The following is an 8,730-nucleotide window of genomic DNA, read 5'->3' as shown; positions in this document are numbered from 1 at the left end:
TAAACATTAAACACGTCAATAGCCTATTAACTCTCTTTTACTATAAGGGAAATTTTGTTTTAATATGGGACCTGTGTTTAAAACATTCCTACCCCTGGGATTCCTGGGTGGCGCAGCGGTTTGGCGCCTGCCTTTGGCCCAGGGCGTGATCCTGGAGACCAAGAATCGAATCCCACGTCGGGCTCCCGGTGCATGGAGCCTGCTTCTCCCTCTGCCTGTGTCTCTGCCTCTCTCTCTCTCTCTCTCTCTCTCTGTATGACTATCATAAATAAATTTAAAAAATTAAAAAAAAAACATTCCTACCCCTAAATGTGGGGTTTTACATGAAATCAAGTGTCACATTTATGCAGGACAGCACTTCAGCTAATGCTAAAGCTTAATATCAACCCAAAATGGCTTTGCTTTTTTCCTCAAAGATTGACCAACAGTCTTTTATAACTATTATATTTTTTCTCTCATGATATTTATATTAATGGGCAGAAACTACAGTGGTGAGTCAGAAGGGCCACACTTAAATGAACAGCATTTAATTGGCAGCCATTTGTGACAAGACATACACTTGAAGTTATTACCATAGAAGGTAAAGCTGCTTATCCACACCCCCTCATAGGCTACATGGAAAGCAGAGTCAGCAAATGCCAATGCAGAGAGAGTTCTAAAAGGGAATTGCAAAGGGGAAGGGACAATAGAGGGGGAAGGATATTGTAATGAGAATCTAATTATAGTACAACTTTAGGGTAAAGTCGATTCAGTTAAACAGAGAAAGATTTTAAAGCACTGTGAATTATTTCTATGTTATTATTTATTCATGAACAAACTTCTCTAGGATGGAAATCAAGAATAGATCTTGTTGGGAGTGGGAGATATAGGTTTCCAGTTATAGAATGAGTAAGTCACAGCATGGCACAGGCAATATAGTCAATGATATTGTAATAGCACTCTATAATGACAGATGGTAGCTACACTTGTGATAACATAGCAAAATGTATATAGAAGTTGAATCACTATGTTGTATAGTTGAAATTAGTTTAACATTGTGTGTCAACTATACTAAAACTTCTTTAAAGAAATATTATAACAAAACAGAAAAATATAGAAAAATAAAATCACTTATAAGATTAAAAAGAACAGATCTTGCTTAAACAGAAAACAGAAGCCTGTGTAGCAGGTAAAATATTCCACTGACCTGACAAATACCAGACACAGCATCCAACTGCATGTATTTTCAATTCATTGTTCAGAACAAACTTTGCCACTATATTTCCCACATGCCAAATTTCCTGAGGATATTCCAGATTGTTCACCAGAAGCTCTGGGTAAGAGGTTTCAGTAGGTCTCAATTTTGAGGAGGCAGGATAAAGGAAGAGCAGCAATCTTTCTCCAAAGTTAATTTCTATGGTGGTTGTTATTTGATATCTCTACTTTTAGGATATAAGGCTTAATTCCCTTCTCACTGAGTGTCCACAGAACCTGGAACTTATTTTTTTTAAGATTTTATTTATTTATTCCTGAGAGACACAGAGAGAGGAAGACATAGGAAGAGGGAGAAGCATGTTCCCTGCAGAGAGCCATATGCAGGATTCGATCCCAGGATCCCAGGACCATGACCTGAGGCAAAGACAGATGCTCAACCACTGAGCCATCCAGGTGTCCCAAACCTAGAACTTACTTCTAACAAATAAAGCACATTAAGAGAACCTTAGTCAAATGACAAAAGTTAATACTGACATCACCCGTATTAAATTATGCTGATATTATGTATTTCATAATATGATATAATGAGAAGGGCAATTTGTTTCTGTGGTATTCTTCTCCCATAACCATAACCTAAGTCTAATCATGAATAAATAACTATCAGACAAATCAAATTCAAGATACAGTCTATAAAATACCTGACTACTAATCTTCAATAGTATTGAAACTAGAAAAGACTGATAAATTGTCACCAAGTAGAGCAGATAAGGAAACATGCAAACTAATTACAACAAGATATAACTTTTTGGATTCTGGAAAAGAAGAAAAGCATCAGTGGAAAATCTAGTAATCTGAATGGAGTTTGTAGCTTAGTTAAAAGTCTGATATAACTGTCAATGTCTTAGTTTTGATAAATGTACTATGGCTATGTAAAATGTTAACAAAACAGAAGGTAGATGAAGGGTGTGAGACAACTCTATACTCCAGATTTTTGCATTTTTTCCCAAACATCTCAAAATATTTCAAAATAAGATGTTGAAAACATTGTAATGCCAGAAAGTAAAGAATTGATCAGAAACAAAAAAAGAAAAAATGAGGGCATGTCAAAGGATTACTGTTGTCAACCTGAAAGAGCATCCAACGGGTAGAGAAAAGAACATCTATAGCTGTAACAATAGGAGCACCAGAATACATAATGTAGTACTAAATTATAACCCAAAGTAAAAAACTAAATATAAAACATGATTAAGGGATCCTTGCGTGGGTGAGCGGTTTAGCACCTGCCTTTGGCTCAGGGCATGATCCTGGAGTCCTAGGATCGATTTCCGCATTAGGCTCCCTGTCTTGATCCTGCTTCTCCCTCTGCCTATGTCTCTGCCTCTCTCTCTCTCTCTGTCTCTCATGAATAAATTTTTAAAAAATCTTTAAAAAATAAAAATAAATAAATAAAATAAAACATGATTAAGTAAATGAAGGGGAGAGAAGAAGCAAATTTCACATGCAGATTTTGCAATAATTTATATAGATCCTTTTCTCTCCAGCAGGTGATCTTAACTTCACAATCTGCACTAGGGTTAATGAGAGCTGCATTTAGTTCCAAAAAAGTAGAGTATAAAAAGGAGAGGGGTAACTTTATAGTTGAGAAACCTAGCACAAACTTGTCTCAGCCAAGTGATCAAAGTCATTAGTGATAAGTCATATTGATAACATGTACTCTTGATATGACATGATAAGAATAACACTTCACCTCTAGGGTCTTTGTCCCAGGAATCCATAACCCCAGTTAAATCAAGAGAAAAACATACAAAATTAAAGGGGATTCTACAATATAACAATAAATACTCCTGAAACTGCCAAGGTCATCAAAACAAGCAAAGTCTGAGAAATTGTCACAGTTAAGAGGAGGCTAAGGGGACATGAAAACTAAATATAATGTTTTATTCTAGATGAGAACCTGGAACAGAAATTTCAGGAAATTTTTGTAATTTGAATGAAGTTAGTTCCTTAGTTGTGATAAACCATAGAAAGTACAATGCTAACAATCAAATAGGTTGTAGCTTAGCTAAAAGTCTAAGGAGCATAAACTCTGGACTATCTTTGTACATCTTCAGTAAATCTAAAACTATTCTAAAAATAAAAGATTATTTTTAAAGTTCAAAAATAAAAATTATGTATAAACATTAGATATTTAGATGATTCTCTTTAACATCTTTTACATTGCCTCCTGCTATATCTGCAGGTATGAAAATAGCCATAGCTATAGGTTTCTTCTTGGTAGAAAAGGTTCATCCCTTTTGCTTGTATCCCTCCCCCCTTTAAATGACCAGAAAATTCTTTCTCTCCTATTCTCCAGTTCTACCACTGTTATCTCCTTGGCTCCTTTAACAAGAGTCACCCCTCTGGCTTTGTTTCCTCATTTCTTTTTTCCTCTCTCCTAATTGCTTCCTTCCTCAACAGCTGTCAGTTTATATAATAATAATATATACAGTAATGCAGGAGAGAAAACATTGTTCTAATGAAAGATTCACTGGCATCTGTATTTAGACTCAAGAAGAAAGAGCTTGATTTCTAAATTCATTACACACAATGCCCCCAAATCTGAAACAAAGTTTCAAAAAACTATGATGTTACAAGGGCCAAAGCAGTGATCACAGATAATGAAATACAAAGGTAGTATAATATGCAGCCTATAGCACATTTCAGGAAGCAAATAACAGGATAGATGAAAGTGCAGTGGAAACATAGAAACACTGTACTACCTACCTCCAGAAATGTTTGAATAAAAGTTGCTTGGTAAAAAAAAAAAAAAAAAAAAAAAAAAAGTTTTTCATAACAAAAACATTAAGAATGCTACCCAAGTAAGCTATCTCAACCCTACTGAATTTTCTTTTTTTTAGATTTTTATTTGTTTATTCATGAGAGACAGAGAGAGAAAGAGAGAGAGAGAGAGAGGCAGAGACACAAGGAGAGAGAGAAGCAGGTTCCATGCAGGGAGCCTGACATGGGACTCGATCCCGGGACTCCAGGATCAGGCCCTGGACCGAAGGCGGTGCTAAACCACTGAGCCACCCAGACTGCCCATCTACTGAATTTTCAAAAGTAAATATTAAATAAACAATAAAGCAGAGGAGCAGCCATGGTATACAGTGCAACATCACGCTCTTTTAAAAAGGCATTTCTTATACTTTCAAGCTACAAATGGTACAGAAATAATCAGTGCTCTTCTGGGTAGACTGAGCATGAAATAAATCTTAAACCAAGGGAAATAAGAGGAAGGGCCACAGATCTACAAGCCCAACCTGGAGAGCCATTTTTCAGTCTAAGATTTATTAAGATCTTACTAGGTAATAGACACTAGTTGTACATACATATCTCATTGAATCCTCACAACACTGACACATGACACACATGTGACACACATGACATTTAAAACACATTGTGCAGGGGATCCCTGGGTGGCGCAGTGGTTTGGCGCCTGCCTTTGGCCCAGGGCACGATCCTGGAGACCCGGGATCGAGTCCCACGTCGGGCTCCCGGTGCTTGGAGCCTGCTTCTCCCTCTGCCTCTGTCGCTGCCTCTCTCTCTTTCTCTGTGTGTGTGACTATCATAAATAAATAAAGAAAAAAAATTAAAAAATTAATAAAACACATTGTGCAGATGAAGAAAATGAGGTGTAGGCTTAAATAACAAATCCAAGATTGGTATTCATCCAGGGAATGCTACTCATTACCATAGTGTAATACAATTTCATACCTACTAAAGTGCTAAAACTTAGGGGAGGACAATTCCAAACACTACTGAGGTTGTGGGATGATTAGACTTTTTAAGTTGGGTGGTTCTTAAAACATAAAATATACTTCTACCCTAAGTCCTTTTATTAGCACTACTAAATATTTACCTAAGAGAAGGGCAACTCTATGTTCACAAAAGTAAATATTATGGTAGCTTTACTTATAGTGGCCAAAACCTGTAAAGAAATGTATATCAACAGAATTTTTAACTGTAGTATATTTATATCATAAAATATGTAACAACTAAAGAAGGAACAAGCAAGCAATATATTCTACAATAAGGGTGAACTGTGGAAAACATTTTTTTTTTAGATTATTTATTTATTTATGAGAGACACACAGAGAGAGACAGAGAGGCACAGACACAGGGAGAGGGAGAAAGCAGACTCCATGCAGGGAACCTGACATGGGACTCAATCCTGGGTTTCCAGGATCACACCCTAGGCCAAAGGCAGCGCTAAACCACTGAGCCACCCGGGCTGTCCGGAAAACATTATTCTTGATGAAATATTGTGAGCACTGTTATTCCATTTATATATGCTAAGAGAAAGTAATATAAAGTGATAGTAATCAGAACAGTTCACTTGTGATATAGGGAATGACTAGAAGGGCTTGAGTGAACTTTCAGGGTGATGGATATTTTCTGTATCTTGATTGAGTAGCAGTTATACGTATAAGCATTTATCAAAATTCATTGAGTTGTAAAATTCTTTTCTGTACCTTGCACTGTTTGAATTTTTTTTTCTTAATTGAAAAAAGTGATATTAAGTTCTGGGGCTGCAATACACAACGTGGTGAGCATAGTTAACAATACTCTATCATATATTTGAAGGTTGTTAAGAGAGTAGATGTTAGAAGTTCTCATCAAAAAGAAGTTCTAACTATGTGAGGTAAAAAGTGTGTTAAATTTATTGTGATAATCATATAAAATATATACACGTGAACAATCATTCTATTGTACACATTAAATTTACAGTGTTTTATGTCAGTTATGTCAATATAGCTGGGAGAGAAGAGAAAAAAAAGTGTTAAGCACCCTGCCTGGCACATTATACTCAATAATAGTCAGTTGTTACTATTCCCATCTTACACTTGGTGTGGGGGTAGAGTAGGAATATGTGCTAAAGATATTTTTTTAAAGATTTTATTTATTTATTTATTTATTCATGAGAGACACAGGGAGAGAGAGAGACACAGACACAGGCAGAGGGAGAAGCAGTCTCCATGAAGGGAGCCAAACGTGAGACTCGATCCCAGGGCCTCCAGGATCATACCCTGGGCCAGAGTTGGCTCTAAACTGCTGAGCCACCCTGTGTTAAAGATATTAAAGTAATTCTTCAAGTGAGCTAAAGATAAAACCAGAAAAGGAAGCCAATTTTCCATCAAAATTTCTTATACCCATTAAATATAGATAGACCATACCCATATACAGTGATTCTCATAAGTCCATTAAAACAAATATTTTATTATTCCTTTCCCTGGAAGATGAGGTATTTCTTTACACCTGACACTTTTTTTTAACAAAAATAAACTGTCAATATTTTGAAAATTAATACAGATAATTTATATCTTATTTCACTTATTAAGCAATTCTTGCTTCCTGAGAAGTATGATTACTCTCATGCCATTCCTATGTTAAAAATATGATAAGTACCATTAAATCAGAGAACATTATCAGTCAAGGATATCAATATAAAATTCATTTATTAAAAGAAGCAAGCTTTGAGTTCTATTATTCTCTACGTAGTATGTTTGCTACAATTTTAGAAATTGTCACACAAACCCTATGTTTAATAATTGCAAAAATAAAGACTGCTAAAGGAGGGAGGAAAAGAAAGAAGGAATTGAAAACTTTGTGGTCCTACCTACCTATGCAAAATTACAAATTAAAGATTAAGAAAATAGGGGCACCTGGGTGGCTCAGTTGGTTAAGTGTCTGCCTTCCACTCAGGTCATGAACCCAGGGTCCTGGGATTAAACCCTGCATCATGCTTCCTGCTCAGTAGGAAGTCTGCTTCTCTCTCTCTCACTCTCTCTCTGTCTCTAATAAATAAAATATTTTTAAAAAATACAGATTAAGAAACCAATAAATGAGGGGAAAGATATCCTGTCCAGAAAAAGACCAGATAGAGTATTCAGCCACTTTAAAAGGTTGAGGAAGCACATTACATATAAATTCCCTTATTGCTTTATGGCACTTTACTATGTGTACAAATAATGATTTATTGTAAATATTTCAAGAAATGTATATACATATATTATATATGCATACATATAGTCTCTATTCTTGAGGATGAGATCCCGATGGGGTACATAAAAAGGTGTTAGATGGAGAAAGTCATCAAGGAAACTAATATTTTGAGGGCTGTAATACATATTAGGATCAAGCTAAGACCTGAGTTTAGTGATCCAATTTAAGTTTGTGTGAAAAAAGATCCAGCCAAGAATTCTCATACACTGAAAAATTTTCTTGGTCATTTATAAGTCAGAAATGATATATGACCATGCACAATGCATGCCACATGCCCTAATATAGTTCATTTTATTGAAATATTTGTTAACAGTATACAATTTCCTTATGAATCAGGCCCCAAGTCTTGGCTCAATTGTAACAGGCAAGATGGAAAGGATAGCTATCTTACACTATCAGCCAGCACCAGCACATTAACCAAGAAGCAAAGCAGCCAAGATTTTTTTTTTCAAGATTTTATTTATTTATTCATGAGAGACACACACAGAGAGAGGCAGAGACACAGGCAGAGGGGGAAGCAGTCTCCAAGCAGGAAGCCCAAGGTGGGACTTGATCCTGGGTCTCCAGGATCACGCCCTGGGCTGAAGGCAGCCTAAACTGCTGAGCCACTGGGACTGCCAGCAGCCAAGTTCCAAAGCAAACAGCTCTAACTCTATGATACGGTCATGCATTAAGCATCACACACAGAGACCTCATACCTAAGAATCTGCTTTTGAAGGATAACTCTATGGATTCCCCAGTAAAGTTTATGTCTTTGGATTTGCTCAAATTGACCAAGGTGACACAACACTCCAATTCACACTTGATTATTTAGCACCTCAGACACTTTCCTGACACACTAAACTAACAGCCATGATGGCATGTGGCCACCTTCCTTTGGATCGGAACATCACAGTCTGACAATCTCAAAGAACATGTGGAGAATGATCATAAGAAGCAGTGCTAAGTTTCAAGAAGAGGCATGCAGTAAATGTCCACAATAGCCAAACTGTGGAAGGAGCCTCGGTGTCCATCGAAAGATGAATGGATAAAGAAGATGTGGTCTATGTATACAATGGAATATTCCTCAGCCATTAGAAACGACAAATACCCACCATTTGCTTCAACGTGGTTGGAACTGGAGGGTATTATGCTGAGTGAAGTAAGTCAATCAGAGAAGGAAAAACAGTGTATGTTCTCATTCATTTGGGGAATATAAATAATAGTCAAAGGGAATATAAAGGAAGGGAAAAGAAATGTGTGGGAAATATCAGGGAGACAGAACATAAAGACTCCTAACTCTGGGAAACGAACTAGGGGTGGTGGAAGGGGAGGAGGGCGGGGGGTGGGGGGAATGGGTGACGGGCACTGAGGCGGACACTTGATGGGATGAGCACTGGGTGTTTTTCTGTATATTGGTAAATTGAACACCAATAAAAATTAATTTATATAAAAAAAATTAAAAAATGAGGCATGCAGTAAGATCTCAGGGATGGGCAAGATGTTTTGCAAATA

The sequence above is a fragment of the Vulpes lagopus genome, chromosome 2 (assembly GCF_018345385.1).
Source record: "Vulpes lagopus strain Blue_001 chromosome 2, ASM1834538v1, whole genome shotgun sequence".
Taxonomy (NCBI): domain Eukaryota; kingdom Metazoa; phylum Chordata; class Mammalia; order Carnivora; family Canidae; genus Vulpes; species Vulpes lagopus.
This window is presented reverse-complemented; position numbering follows the sequence as displayed.